This window comes from Chiroxiphia lanceolata, chromosome 3 (assembly GCF_009829145.1).
Source record: "Chiroxiphia lanceolata isolate bChiLan1 chromosome 3, bChiLan1.pri, whole genome shotgun sequence".
NCBI classification, from domain to species: domain Eukaryota; kingdom Metazoa; phylum Chordata; class Aves; order Passeriformes; family Pipridae; genus Chiroxiphia; species Chiroxiphia lanceolata.
The window spans coordinates 97215134-97231713 of NC_045639.1; the positions used below are offsets into that span (position 1 = coordinate 97215134).

General features: G+C 36.1%; 1 long non-coding RNA gene across 2 annotated transcripts; it reads left to right on the forward strand.

Moving 5' to 3' along the window:
* The first annotated feature begins 2456 nt into the window (after positions 1-2456).
* Positions 2457-15797, forward strand: LOC116784879. Of its 2 annotated transcripts, XR_004356280.1 has the most exons (4): positions 2457-2675; positions 3265-3344; positions 4068-4151; positions 15547-15797. It is a non-coding gene; the product is annotated as an uncharacterized LOC116784879 (long non-coding RNA). The 2 variants fall into 2 exon arrangements; XR_004356281.1 differs by lacking the exon at positions 3265-3344.
* Positions 15798-16580: the final 783 nt, after the last annotated feature.

A 16580-nucleotide genomic window follows, 5' to 3' on the forward strand; every position in this document is an offset into this window, starting at 1 on the left:
AATTATGCAAAAATCTGGCTTGATGTAGGCTTAGAAATATGATCTCACCAGCTTTATGTTTTAGAGAAAGTAGAAATTTAATTATCCTAATTGGAGGGAAAAGTCAAATATTTTCTTCTGCTAGACTACAAGACAGTCATGTTACCAAAGGCAGGTTGCTAGTGCATAGCAGAGGTTTGTATCTGAGCTAATTGTCTGTATGTCTTTTGCTATAAGCACTTATAAAGTGGAACTTCCGTCAATCTCATCCTCAAGCAGACTTCTAAAACAGGACATTTGCTACCACGGGAGACTACTGTAATCTGGTTTTGTCAGATATGAATAGCAGTCAGAGGTAATGCAAGAAAAATACATCTATATAAAACATCCCTTTAATTTGTTAATTTTGTTCAAGATCTCTATTCTTATAGGTGCAATATAATTAATTATATGCATATATAAGCAAGTGTTTCTGTGTTCTGTGGGAACATTATTGATAAGACTGTGACAATGAACTTCCTTCACTAATTCAGTGAAATACCTTCCAATCTTGAAGTCACTCTTTTAAAAGTGAGTTTGGACCTCATCTTCACAAATGAGAAATTCAGACTTTATCCCATTATTTTGCATTGTTACAGTTAACAGTTTGTTTATAGAACACAATGTTAAATTTCATACAAACACAGTGTATAATAAAGACCAAAATCCAATGAACTTCCTTAAAGTAGGAGATAGGACAAATTCCAGCATTACCACAAGGTTCTGATGGTTCAATACAGATCTGAATCCCATTTTCTCTACTACGGCTCTCCATATTTGGTTCTGGTTCCCATCTGTTTGGAACTTACTGTTCAGAAGGAGTCATTCTTGAGAATTTTGTGGTGAAGTGTAAGTAAAGGTAAAGATTAGAAAATAAGAAACAGATTATTTGAGATCTAATATTAAACTTTTAATATTAGTGTTTTGAATAACATTAATTCCTTTGTAGGCAGCATGCTGCAATAATAGGTCTCTGAATGATGTTTAATGAGGAATAGGTATGAGTCTCACAGATAAGACCTGGAAGTCGTACCACTTCCAGCAAATGAGCTACGTATAAGTGCACAGTGAAATAATGACTATACGGAAAAATGACAAAAGAACTACGTGGATGAGTACTGTGAGTGGGAGTGTATAAGAAAATTAACAGGGAGGTTAATGTAGAAAGAAAAAGATTATTTCTAGCATGGGGATAAATACATTTTTATGTAAAAATGTTAAAATCCATGGGGTGTTCAGAGACTGTGGTAATGACACAAAATATAGTCACACCATGTGTAGACAGAGAACTTGACAAATTTTTTCATTTTTTCTTTAGAAGAAAAAAGACCCTGTTCTAAGAAAAATGTGTGTACCACAAAAGCAGTTTTGTCTTCATGATTTTTTTTCTCTTTTTCAATTACAATACATGAAGATATGTCATTCACACTAGGACTGATCCCAAGGGACAGCATGGGTGAGACATCATCAGTTTTGTCTCCCTTGTCCCTGCACACTTGTCTAACACTGCAACAGTAGAGTTGGCATCCCCAGCCCCACCCAGTGGCACTGCTGTGAATGACTGCCAGCTGTCTAACAAGCCACGGGGTATCACACTTTCTGTCTAAGCCTTTTGCTCCACAGGACTTGCAGGAACTCCACAGAAGACAGGAAAAGCTGCCAGGAGGTATCTTCCTTCAGGGCCACCAAATCCAAATGCCTCTTGAGTCTTTGAAGAGGCAAAAGCTGCAACAAAAAGTTGAACTTCGTTTTTCATTTCCTGCAGCTGAGGAAGCAAGCATGCTTCAGATCCATGTCTGCAGGTCCAGCCAGTAGCAAGGCTGAACACATATCCCCAGTAGACACACAAACACACATATCCACCACATATATGGATATATAGGTGGATGACTAGACAGATAACACAGGCACAGTCCATACTCACACAGACAAACACAGCACCAACATCCCATTCCCTCTCTGGCTGAGTAGGATGAATACCTATTAGTGCAAAATACATACATGCATATGTTCTTGGTAGATCCTTCCAGCAGCTGGGCTCAGACAGCCTTTCCAGTAGCTGCCCCTGAATCCTTTTTTTCTCCATTTGCCATTACTCCTAGGGACACTTCCACACAGAGACACACAGAGTTGCACCACTCTCTGGAAGCTGGAAGAGGCACTTTTGCTACCCACTAGCCAACTGCCCCATTGTCTCACCTTTAGAGACACACCTGGCTCCCGAGTTACTTCACCTACTTGCCAATTAGTGCAGCTTCATCTTTGTTAATGATGACATACTCACTCATAGACCCACACTCACTCCAGTCACTGACACAATGGACATCAGGGCTTCTGACCCTGGTCCCACTACAGAGACTGTTGCATAGTTTCACTCAATCCAGTCTCTCCAGTTGCTGGTGTCACAGACACATGGCTGTTCCAACCTAACATCTGACTTGAGCTTCTAGCACCACAGACACTCCTCTCTGCATACACACATAGAGGAAAGAGATTTTCCCCTTGTTCCTCTACAAATTAGCTCAGCTGGTTAGAACATGGTGCTAATAACACCAAGGTTGTGGGTTTGGTGCCAGTAGAGGCCATTCACTTAAGAGCTGGACTTGATGATCCTTATGGGTCTCTTCCAAGTCAGAATATTCTGGAAATCTGTGAAGGTAATTACATCCATACCTTTCCCCTCTTCTGCTCCTCCTCCTAAATATCCTACAATAAATCTTCTACAATCTCCAAAATGCTCTTCCCCTGCACCCCATAATGTGCCCCATATCCCAGGGCAGCAACTCTCCTTACTTCAAAAGTCCAGCTCTACTGTTGACTCCTTTTTATGGGTTTCATGACCAGACACTTGGGCTGAGGTTCTGTTGGGAAAGCACTGAGAAGGGCCCAGCCAGAGTGTCCTTTCTTCTAAGTCCTTAGTTTGGGTTCCTGCCTGCCTTTGTGCTCTTCTGCTTCTCTGGGTTTGTTGAGCTGGACCCGTGATGGGCTGATCACACTCCTGTGATGACCTTGGAGCAGCCAAAGCAAGGTACCATTTGAATTTCCCCACATGCTTTGGGACCTTTTTGGGTTCAGATGAGCTTTTATCACAAAACCTGAGTTGCCTAGGACTGACTTCAGTCAGTATTTGGATAACTCCTAGGATGGAGATACTACAACATCTCTGGGCAACCTGTTTTGGTCTTTGACCACCTTTACGGTAAATAGTTTCATTCTCTCATTTAAACAGAATTTTCTGTTTTTCAGTTGGCACCCTTTGCCCCTTGTCCTTCAATGGGCATCAGTGAGAGGAGTCTGGCTCCAATTTCTGTATGTGCCCTAATCAGGTATTCATACATATTGCTAAGATTGCTCCTGAACCTTCTCTTTTCAGGGCCTAACAGTTCCAGCTCTCTCAGCCTTTCTTTGTATGAGGGATATTTAAGTCCCTTCATCATCTTTGAGGTCCTTTGCTGGACTCACTCCAGTGTGCCCATGTCTCATTGACCGGGGAACCCAGAGCTGGGCTCAGCTTTCAAGATGTCTCTTACCAATGCTGAGCAGATGGGAGGGATCACATTCTCTGACTTGTTGAAAATACTCTTGAGGTGATGAGGGGTGACAGAAACTCTCTTTTGTAGGAGAAGTACATGAAAACAACATAAAGCTAATTGGTAAGGAAAGTGAAATAATGTGGATAAACATTTCTTAAGATATACCCTCCATGATGTCACCTATATGTGTGATGAGTACTGCAGTCAAAGAAATCTCTGTCTCTTTAAGTTGCATGGGTAGAAGCTGAAGATCCTCACAGTGGCTGAGCAAACTGGATTATTTTCTCATGGCATTTAGCATTCTTGGCAAATTCCTAGCTGTTACTCCCCTCTAGCTATGACTGCACACCTGCAGGTTTGAGATCTTAATTTCCAAGAGTGATGAACACAAGAAATTATAGAGTCTTTTATCCAAATACACCAGTTATTTTATAGTGGTATAGTGTAGGAAATACATTTCTATTTCTTGTCTATTGTATTGCGGGTTACTGTTTTTCTTCTGACTTTATTTCATAGCACACATTTCATCTGCACCTTCTTAAAAAAACCATGAGAACTGCTGTGCTTGTGATGAGAGAGTGGCCTCCAAAGTTCCCCAAAGTCAGTCCATTCTTTTCCTCTGAGTTTTGATCCACTAATTATTTGCCTATTTAATTCCATGTTATTCCTTTTATGTACAAAGTTGTAATTACATTATTGAATTACATCATTTTTCTTTAAGATAAATTAACAACAGTATTCCAGCTCTCTTCAAAACTGTACAGATCCTTTTGTTTTAAAAAGATGTTATGTACTATGTCAAAATATCTTTAACTTGTGAATAAGAGCTTGAAATGCTCATCTATTCCCCTAACATGAAAACTCTACATGCAGCTTGCATATTTTACTCATTTTCTATTTATATATAGTACTTATTTTGAATTCAGTATAATATATATACATATATATACATATCTACACATATGTGTGTGTGTATCCACAGTATGTCATAATTCAAATGAAATCTATTCCTCTTTTCCTAATGTAGTTTCCCTTTCAAAATTTGCCACTGCAAAACTGCAGTGCATCTGATTTCTGCAAAAATCAGTAGAGCTCAGTTAAGTATAAAACTCTACTCAGATAAGGAAACAACAAGAGGAGAGAAATGATGATCATCACTCTGACTTTTAAAGGTCTTATAGAATCAGAACAATTATTTTTACGATTAATGGAGTTATCCACCAGTTTATTTGTCTGCCTGATATAAACACAAATGAAGTTTGGAATGCAGTCATAGCCTTTTGACTCATTGTTATTTATTTTTTTTTTATTTCTATAATGTATTATTTTGTACCTAAAGCATAAGCAGTGGTTTAATATAAATGCTATGCAAAAAAAAAAAAAATAAAAGGGACATGATAGCACTTATGTATAACACACTAAATTAGACCATCTTCTGAAAATTGTGTTTAATACCAGTGAATTCAGAACAAAGATCAGTGTCACTGTATATAATATTTCAAATTACCAAGCATACAGACCTGTAAGAGAAATGGCAGTAAATTCAGCATGGCTGAATGACCAAGTTTGATAATGGTTTGAATAGTTTTTATGTAAAGGTTCTGTGAAAGGCATCTAAGTCTAGCTTCATTTTTATTATGAGAAGCAAGCAATTCGTATTTTTGACAAGTACTTTCATGTGGAAAGAGCAGAGGAGAAGACCAAGCTTATGATGACTGTAGATGAGTTTAGTCTAATGGTAAGAGAGAAGGACAAGAGAAATAAACAAAATGATACAGAAGATATTAGCATGCCTGGCATAATCACAATAAACTTAGCATAGCCTTGCGTACAATTTGTAGGAGTAATAACACAATTGGAAGTAGAAAAAAAAGAAATAAAAGCATTCACCATCTGTTGAAACGCTATAGTATCGCAGTGGTCTGCTGCCATCCCTGCAGAGCAAGATACAAACTCAGGACAGCAAATTCTGGTATGCATGAATATGTTTGTAGGCTACCATGAGTGAGTTCTGTTTGTTTTGGCTATACAAGAGAGTTTGTCAATTTTAAAATCACAAACAAGAGATTCTCCTTTAATAAATTATGGTATGTGTTTGCTTTAAAAAAATCCTTATAGATGATCTTAGAAGCTGCATTCTAAAATACAAGAGCCTATCCTTAAAAGAAGAGCATTTAATTTTTTTTTCTTTTGGTTTAACAGTGTCCTTAGAGAAATTAAAACAACTGAATCAAATATTTCTTTTATCTTTTTCAGTTCAGATTTTGCCTTAAAAGAAAAATGTCTTTTTAGCTACTTATTTGCAGAGGCAGTTTCTTTCAGTCAGTGCCCTGTAATTAATGGGTTCAAAACTAATCAGAGACATAAAAGACTTTAATGATAAGTTAAAGAGAAAGTAGAATGAAAGAAGGGTACAATCATAATCCTTAAATGGGTTTATATTCATTTCAGGATAGAATTTTAATAAATGGATTATCCTAATTGATAAGGATGTGATGCTTTTTGCACTTTTTAGGTCTAATTTAAGGAGATGAGTCTTAGAAACATACCTGTTAATCAACTCTGTTAGGCATTCATGAGTAATCTTCCTTCTCTCTCTCTAAAGACTACATTTAGAAAGTGAGTTTCTGCTCCTTATTTAAACCATTGTAGCAGCATGTTAGCTGAAGTGCTCTAATCTCTCATGCTTGAAGGTTTGTGATACTAAATGACAAATGGGAACCATGTAAAGCAATGAAGCAAAGATGAGAGTAGCTGCCAAATCTTTGACAACCTGTGATTATGCATGCACTGCTCTTGCTTATAGATCCTGAAATAATTTCAGTAACATCTGGCAGTGAAGTGGACTAGATCTATCAATTTATTCTATCGGAGAAATTTGCTAGATTCAGTGGCATACATAGCTATTAAGATTTATTTTCAGCAGCTTTAAAAATCAATTTTACCTTAATAATTCTGGCTATGGTTCACTAATTTATATTGCCTACTTAGTTCTTTGCTGCTATGCTGACACTTAAAGGGGCCAGAGTTTCCTACCCATTCAAGCAGAATACCACTTGTTCTTGTAACTATTTCAATAATTTGCATTTCAGTTAATTGCTAGTAAATCTTTGTTATTTGGTACGTGGAATTATTTATTTGGGGGCAGATTTGAACCTATGTTGTGTGTTACCTATTCTGGTTACTTGCAAGACTAAGTGCAAGTTTGTCTGGCCCTAATTAAATACTTTCAAAGTTTATTAATAAATGGACTTACTGGCAACAATCTTAAATGCAAATAATTTTCTGTTCTTCAAACAAGTAGGGTTTTCAAAGGAGGAAACAGTAGTTTGACAGAAGATTAAAATTATGCTAACATTAATTAAAATGTGCTAAGATAATAACTACTGGAACAAAAGAAATAGTTTTGGGTATCTTGTATTTTATACACTATCAAGGAAAAACATAAGGGAGAGATTTTTGAGTTTGTTCATTCCTGAAAAAAATTCATCAACTACTTGGCTTTAATATCCAAAGAGACAATTAAAAGACAAAATACCACAAATAAGAAGTCCAACTAGTTCTGGCTCAAAGAACCTGTCTTTCATACCTCATAGATGATATTACCTTAGAGACACTCTCCAGCCTGCTCACACTGCAATCCATCTCTACTCCATTCTGTCAATTCAGTAATTATCACTGCGTAAAAACGTAATAATGCAGGAGAAGAGGCCTTTTCTCCAAAGAATTTTTATAAGGACACCATAAGTAATATATAGAAATTATAAGTTTTTTAGAAACTAAGCAGGATGTAGGGGTGGATGCCACCTCAGTGTAATGTGCTCAGCTCTGTTGTATCACACGGTAAAGGAATGCAGTCAACTCTTTCCCCTTTCTTCCTCTAATTATTTAGTGTCTGCATAGGAAAATGATATAGTATTCATCCAGCAAATGTCAATTTTCCATACAAATTCCCAAGATATGGACTTATACAGATATGTTAAGGACTGAACTCTTGGTTTTCTCCCTTTAGTTTTCTAAAAAATATGTGTTACAGGGATGTTATAGGCGAGGTGGTAACTGAAGTTCATACAATCATGTTTTTATCTGTTAGAGGATATTTAGGAGATCCCAATCCCTTTCTGTGAAAAGCCTTATCACAACATTCATGCATCCTTACAATGAGGAGAAACAAAAGTTTTGTCATTGATCTGAGCTAAAGAGTAAAAGTGGTTCAAATGAAGCTCCTTTATACTAGTACTTACACTCTTCTCCCTTCATTTTCATAGCAGTGTCCCATCTCCCTGAATGACTTGGTGTTATCCCATCATATACTCTTTTGATGCCTGCCTTTGTGACTCAGAGTTTTATGGTTTTCTAAGACATTAGGGAGGCTGCAGCATGGGGTGAACACAGGAAGGCATCTACACAGCAAGAAGTAGGCTATATGAGGCTATGTTTTCTTACTGTTCCCCTTGCACTCACACAACTCCTGGCAGAAGACAGCATTGTTCTACAGAAACAATGGCTATTAGTAAATGTAAATGTAAATTTCAGGAAGATTTTTCTGCCTCTGAAGCCAGCTATACCATGGCTCTGCTTGTGTCCACGCACCTGCCCAATAGGGTGGTTGAATTCTGCCAAAGGCAGACTGGTTGTTGTGGTCCCTTGTTTGATCTTGTCCTCCGCTGTGTCAAGAGACAGCTCCTGGCTTGGGTCAAAGCGTAGCTCCAGATCTTTCTGAGTGTGTAACAGCTCTGAAGGCTCAGCAGTAGCTCTTGGACCTGAGTCTTGACCCTGTTCAGTTTGGGATGGTGATTTTGCCCTGTTACAATTAAACATGTCTGAATAGTCACTTACACAGCACTAATAATCTGAATAAGTGAACATTCTTTGGTATTGACTTTTTGGGCTCTTTTCACCTCTTTCAAACTGGGCTATAAATGTTATGCATATGTAGTCTTATCAGAACATTTAAGGCATATGAGTTCAGTATACCCACCCGTCACAAATAAATTCAGGAAAATCATTCAACCGGGATTTGTACTTTTTCTAAGAATAGTGTAATTGGTGCAAGGCTTTAAAATTCTATACCTGAAGTATAGATATATGTAGACTGAGTTATACATAATACCTCCTTACAAGGTATTTGTACTTGCAAAAATGAAAAACAACTTTTCTCTGAAAATTCAGGTTCTATTCCAGATGCTGACAGGTTTGCTATACCATGGAATTTCATAATAATCTCCTTATGCTGCCTGGATAATATAGTTATTACCCTGATTTGACATGTGTCAAAATATCCCTATAGTCTCTGTCATGCTGCTTAATACACCTTCGATGACAGGCTGCCTTGGGTCTTCAACAGCACGAGTGAAGAATACTAAGTGAGCATCATGTCAGCTCCTAGTTCTGTAAAGGTTAAAATGTGACATTTTTTATAAAATTCTAATATATCATCACAATTTAAAACTATTGCTGCTTAAACTTGTTTAATAATAATGGTAACAATTATAACTTGTGTACATAAGGTTTTAAGAATATAAAACTTTTTACAACTTTTTACACTCAAATCAAGTGTTTCACACAAATCAATATTTTTAGAAGTCACATTTCCCCAATATCAGAATTTGACCATCCACTACAGGTTTGGTTTTCAGCTGCAACATTAGCACCAAATTCATTATTTTAGGAAGCAAAAAGAAAAACATTAACTGCAAAAAGTTATATTATTGTTGAATATAAAAGCAGGCCAAATCCAAGAATTTTCAAATCATGTCAAGTTTGAGGTCAAAACCATAAAATCTGTCATCATTGCGGATTTTGAATCCAAACATAAAGTAAGTTGCAATGTGTCTCACAGGTCTCAGCAATCCCCCCAAAAATTTACCTTTAAAAGAGACAACATTTTCCTGCAAATAAAATGCGAAAGAATGTCAATTTCCAGTGTTTTCACAAATTGAAACAAGAGGCTTGGTTTGGGTTTATATGCAAAGTTATCTTTAGATATCTCCTTGTTGTAGCATTCAGAAGTGATTTATCTTTCTAGAACTCATTGAATATGATAGATTGGGACAATGATATTATGGTCTAACAGCTGGACTCTCTGCATGAAACAATTACTGCTAGTGAGGAAAGAAGTGAGAAATTGGGTAAAAGCCTAATGGAGACAGAAGGGAATGTTCTCAACCCAGAGGTAATGGCAGAGGGCTATGATTTAATTATTTCTAAACGGAGTAAAGCTAATAAATCTTCTAAATCTAAACTAGACTTGATTAAAAATGAATTACTGAGAAAAAAAATATTTAAATTTTAGGGGTTTTGATTCAGTTTTTCCAGAGAGAAGACACTTCATATTAACATGAATGCCAAAAGTATTTAGAATTCTTTTTCATTATCCCTCAAATTCATGTTATTTTTTTCCTGTTAAGGAGTGAAGTTTTGTGTTCTCTCCTAATACAAAAAACCAAAAAAAAATCTATTTTGAAATTCTAACTTATCATTTACCTCAGTAAAAAATATGACCAAAATAATGAATGACTCAGAGAATCTAAATATAGTATTCAATCATGCTGTCAGAGTTTTTTCGTGCACATCCTCATGACCAGTTTCTCACAGTCTTGTGAATGGATCTCAACAACTAATCTTATAAAAAATCATCACTTTTTGGATACTACAGGAAAAACAAAACAAACCCAGGAATTTAAACAATAAGGTGCAGGGCTTTATTCCACATTCAGGGTGGTTTTTAAAGAAGAGATATTGCATGAATTATACAAGATAATGTTCTAATGAAAATATTTCAAGGTAATAAAAATAATAACAAAAACAGTAACACAAATTCTGTCCTTCATATCTTTAATACTTAAAACTCCCTGAAGTAATTGCATTAGAAAGGTTCTTGTACTGACAGCAGATTAAAAAAGTTTGAGACAAAGTAATAAAGTTATTTGAAAGAGTTGTTCTACGTAGTTTCTTTGATGTCATATAGAAATGATTCGCTGCAAATTTTTTTATGTAACAATCAATTTGTCTTGTGAGATGTAAATTACAGAAGTTCTTGCATGCTATTACTGTTTGTGATAAGAAGGAAAAAGGAAAAAGAAAAAAGTTAAAAACCCAGAAAAATTTGAAAGATAGTTTTATAATAATCAACCTTATGATGTAGCTATTGATAATAAAATGAAAGTGACCTTTGGATTTGCAATTGATAAGCAAAATATCATTTGTTCCTTGGATGAGCACTGCATCTTGGAAGCCAGAAAACATTTTGTGGCTCTTCAGATATCAGACAACAGTAGTGTATCTATCCCTGAAATCTTTCAGAAGTTAGTTTATGCAGATAGCTCAGTAGCACCTTCTCCTAAATTTTTCTCTCCAATCCAAAGGGATGCGGACTTTTGAGACAGAAAAAAGAAATCAGTTTGTGGAAGAAATGGAAGACCTTTGTACCTGTCACTTTTTCCTATTGCATGTATCTCTTCTCAGTAGTCCATTCACAGTCTTATCTAGTTAAATATAAACAACAGACATTCAGAGAGTCAGCAAAACTTTGTATCTACCTGCCACAAAACTTGGAGAACCATAGAGTACCAGAATTAGTGTTACTAATAAATTTTAAAAGATGCTAAAAAGGAGAAACTCTGAAAACAAGTAATTGTTAATATGCAAAAAAATTCCTTAACACACGCACTGCTTAGAACACCTGTTCAGCTGCTAGAGGTTTTTGGCTTTATCTGAGCATATGGTAACTAATCAGCAGTCAGGAAAAGTGGGAATGAAAAAAACCCAAAAGCACTGGCAGTTCTGAAAACACTAAGTAACGCTACATAAGTACTGAAATGCAAAACAGTTTATCTTATAATTATTTGGGTTTTCTTTGAAACATAATATATGTTTCTATTTTTTCAGTATTTCATATACTTAATTTTTACCCTCTAGACAAAAAAAAAAAATCCAAAAAAACCAAACAACCAAACAACTAATAAAACTCCATAAAATTCTTTCATCCCTAAGACAAAAAAAAAAAAAAGACTTTTTATAAAAAAATCAGGAGCCAAATGTAGACTACATAGAGGTTCAAGCACTTTTATAAACACACCTATAGAGTTAAATTTAGTAATGGCATTTGGTATGGAAACATGATTATCATCAGTACTGGAGACGCAAAGGTCTTGCTTTGTTAACAGCATTTCACATGCTTTTGTATAAACTCCAGTAGGAGTGACAACCTTTTTTGTTGTTGTTGTTGTTGTTGTTGATTATGAGGGATATTTAAGTGTAAACTCAATTTTTTGAAGTACAGAAAGATACTGTGGGCGCCTGCATGGCCACCACTCTTGAGTGGCCTGTATAGCAGTAGTGTAAAGATCAGGCTGCGAGTGCAGACACTGCATGTAGATTGAATACAGAGAACTGTCTGGAGGGTGTTTGCTCCGGGTGTTTGTTTTCCTATTTAAACAGGAAGATGACCACAGAAGGATTAAAGGGTAACCAGGTGTGGTGGTTTGGGCTAGGCCTTCCTTGGTGACCAGTCTGTAACCAAGGAAAGGTCCAGATTTACCCAGTATTCCCTACGATTTTTATGTAAGCCAGATTATAAGAAGAAAGGAGGAGAGGCCTTCGCTCTCTCTTTCCTTCCGGCGGCTTGGAGGTGCAGGTTCCCTGCTGTTGAGTCTGCCGTGTTGGGGAGTGAGGTCTGGTAGGGCCTTGTCGACCTTGGGAGGCGGAGGTTGCCGGTGATCGTCCCGGAGCGACTCTCGGTTGTCCCAAGGAGAGTGGTGGGATATTTTCTTTGCTAACTCTTAGTTACTAGATCTCGGGCTACTGATTGGGATATATATATATATATATATTTTATTTTGGTTTTGTTCCCTTTCCCTTCCCCCTTCCCCTTCCCTTGTGAAATTCTATATATTTTTAAATTGTATATATATTTCAATTGTAACATAAGTGTAAATATATTTATATATATCACTTTAGCTGTCTCTCTCGTTTCGGGTTTTCTTAGTTGGTTGGTTTTTTTTCTCCCTCTTCTTCCTGAGGTTTGGGGGGGGGGGGGCTTCTGGTGGTAAGGTTTGGAGACTTGGCAGGGAGCCAGCTTCAAACCATATCACCAGGGAACTTCCGAGCGACTGAAACAAAGAATGTGTCAGCTGGAAAAGAAGTAGAAAAGAAACACAGTAAACAGTAGCAAGAGGAGAGACCCCACAATGGAAAGAGCAGCAGCCATAGCCTTGGGTGGCACTGCGGAGAGTTTTCCTGCAACATTGCAAGTACATTTTAAGTATGTGAATGAAGCAGCTCTGAGCTGTGAAAGATACCAGACCATTTCCATATGTTTTCATATACTGACCCACCTTTATGAACAGAGCTGGTGAAGTCAGAGCATTTAGGTGCAGAAGTGTGACTTTGATTTTTTGTTAGAAAAATATGGTTTTTCTTTTCAGAGATACATAGACTAAACAGGAATAGATCAGCTAATGCACACTAGGAAAATAGGAAATTTCAAATATTTTTGGTTGAGATTGAGAGCTTGATCATGTATTAAACAGCTAGATTAAGACTATGTGAGAAACTGTCCTTAATGCTGAGAAACTATAAAGGCTTCTTCCTCAAACTGAAGAAAAAAAAATTGATGTTATGCTAATTTTTGAGATTAAAGCTCCAAAAGTAATCAGAAATTTGCAGTTACTGGGATCACAAAGAAAATATCATAAAGAACTAGATGACATCAACATTCACACTCTATCACCATCATCTTATAATTTAGTATGGTAAGAAAAAATTATATAAAATGTGAACCTAACTTATTGTTTTCCATACTCTAGTATCTAAATTAAAATAACTGTAAAATATTTTTTTCTGGATTCTTGAAGAACTGAAAATTAAGACAATCATCTTAATTTCTGAGATAATCCATTATCTAAATTTGGTACAAATTATTTTCATTCACATAGAAAAAGCAAGTAAACTTATGCAAATTAGCTGAGAATTAGTTCACTGATTCATAAAATAGAAATGAAGTTTCTATGTCTTCTTCTTAATTTCTCTTAGAAAAATGGAAATATTTCTGGAATTCTTATAAAATATGTATAATATGATTAGATTTCAAAAGAATAAAATTAAGGTTTTTTAAGTTAAAAATATTATCCTTTCAATAACATTTGTTTCCATAAAATTTTCCAAAACAATGAAGGGAAAACACTCATTCCGTTTGAAAAAAACCAACATGAAGGAAGCTTATCCTTTTCGTAACAACCTCCAACTTCTCCAGCAAGCAGTTTAAAAAAAAATTTTTAAAAATCTATTTTTGTTTGGCTCAAATTGCAACAAGATAAGGTTATCTACTGAAAAAAATAATTTTCAAATGCCAAAACTGATATTAGTTTCACTTACATTCTTCATTTTGAAATGTTACATTTTAAAGTTCTCTTCTCTGAGCTTTACCTGACCATCTAGGCTCAGCTAATTTTGATACATTTTTCAGTTCTATCCGGTATAAATATCTTGACCAGTACTGAAACATAATGTTAAATAGGATCATACAGAACCTTTCTGTTCTTTTATTTTTGACAGAAACAACAGGTATTACAACTCATCTAGTTTCTGTGCTGGCTATATTTGTGTTAAAACCCCCAAACTTCTTAATAAACCATAATTTTCTTAAAATTCATCTGTGAATCTATAATAATCTATAATCTGTGAATCTATATTCTATAATAATCTTATATAATCTAATGCTCAGTAATTAAGTACTTATTTATCTATTCGAAAGAAACATGGAGAACTGAAAACAGTAAATATCCAGCAAGAAATATTAAGATGATACAACATACCAAAATATGCCCCACTTATGTGGTATATGATTGTTTGATGCAGACTGTTCAGATTTATTGTTCAAAAAAAATTTTCCAAACAAGTAATAATGAAGTGCTCAAATATTATTTAGATGGAATAGCTTTGATGGTTGGTTTTTTAAAAATATATCTGACAAAACCAGGACACAACCAACATATTTGGTACCATATCAAGCTAATAATTCTATTTAGTTTTTTCTGTTTGTTCATAACATACATTATTTGAGATGAGTTAAGGTGCTTATGTAGTCAGTCACTGCTCAAAAGGTATTTTTGGGGGGCTGTGTTATAGTGCATTGCTCTGTAAAGTGTGGAACTGGTACATAATGTTTCATTTGTTTGGGGTTTTTTTCTGGTAGAAAACTATGTTTGCAAGAGTGGTGTACCTTGTACTAATCTTGTAAGGTCTCAGTAGTAGAACTTGTCAAACTTATTGTCTAGGTTTTTCTTGGCCTGCCAGGAATTTTATTTCACTTTGTTAGCTGGATCAGTTTTAAAATTAAATTTATGACCTAATTTGTTTTACTTTTACATAGGTTTTTTATAACTAAATTTAAATTAATACTAGTAAGAAGTAGCTTTTTTGTGTAGAATGAAACATTTGTGCAGTGCCATGATGTAGAGTAGAGTATAGGGATGGAATGAGATCAAGGTGTTGGAAACTGGAACACAGGCATGGGATGCTGTGTGGGATAGACATGGCATGGTATCATAACAGCTGGGCACTGGAGGATCTGCATCCCTATCCCTGCAGCTCATCAGCTGCAGAAATAGTTTAGGGAGTTGAGCACAACCAGCTACAAGGGTAAGAGAAAACAAAGAGCTTGTATCTGGGGTAACTCACACTCCATATAAATTAAATAGAGATTTAATGTAGTATTTTAGATCAGTGAAGAATATACAAGGTATAGAAAGGGTAAGGAAGAATGCAAATGCAAGTGGACCCTAGATTAAGGAAAAGGAAACCATCAGTATTAAAGTTGTACTCCTCCTGGTAAAAAACTGAGAATGCTGTAATGCTCCTGGTCACCCTGACTGAAACCCACTACCGTGGTATGTGACATGATACAACAGTAGATCAAGATGCAGATACTATGAAGTCTGAACCTTTAATTTTCTTACTTATTTCTCTTTTCCTTTCCTTTCTCTTAAATCAGGACTAATAATATTTCTTCGTTTTGACTGTGAAGTTTTCATCTACACTTAGCAATAAATCCCAGGCTTGTGAGTTTTCTTTTACCTTTAGTAGGATTTTGAATGCAACAAAGGAACAAAGGAAGTCTGTAGTCTCAGGGCTGAATGGATCCAGTTACAAGCACAGCAAAATATAAGAAAACAGCTTCACTGTTCCACAGACCAGGTTTGAAAAGGAGGAGCTTTCTAGTAAAAAAAAAATTTCATGTTATCATCTGAGAAATAACCTGTAGCTAAAGTTTTATAATAAATTTAAAACTTAACTACTGAAAAAAAAAAAGGGATCCACATATTGCCCCAAAAACCTCCACCAGACAAACCTGAGACAAGCCAGGACTGTCTGGCCAGAGCTCATTAATTCTGTATTTTTGGGGAGAAGTGACAGCAGCAATATATGTCTAGTTATATCTATCCTTATGTAACTGAAGTAGTAAATAATGTTCTTACATTTGAAATAACTCACAGTGACAAAGGTGTAGGTCAAGATCCTGCTCACATACTTGCATGTGTCAATCAGATGTCGGGCTATTTAAATAAATGAAGTTGCACCCGTGCAAGTTCACTGTAATTGCAAGGAGGCAACATTTCCAGGGTTATGATTGTAGAAAGATGTTATGTTAAAATGACACAATTAATTTTCTCCTCTTCTCCCTGGTACAGCTCAGGGAAAGGTGGTGACAGCTCAGAGGTGGGAAAAGATGTGACGAGGGACAAGGGGAGGGAGGAGGAATGGCTGAACGTCCATCAGTGGGGAACTCCTGTCAGCCACCAATGGTTTGTGCTGTAAATGGGCAAAGTCAGGGGAGCAGGATTTGAAGGCCACGCTGGGAAGAAAGTGGTAAAGCACATTGTTTAAATAATCCAATTAAAAGGGGAGAAGTTGTTTCAGGATTTTTGTGACAGCGGTCTGGCAGCTAATGAGGGTCTTGGCCAAAAGCGACAGCTGGCTGAATCCAAACACTTGTCTAAAGAGACAGCAGGGGTACCCGGACAAACA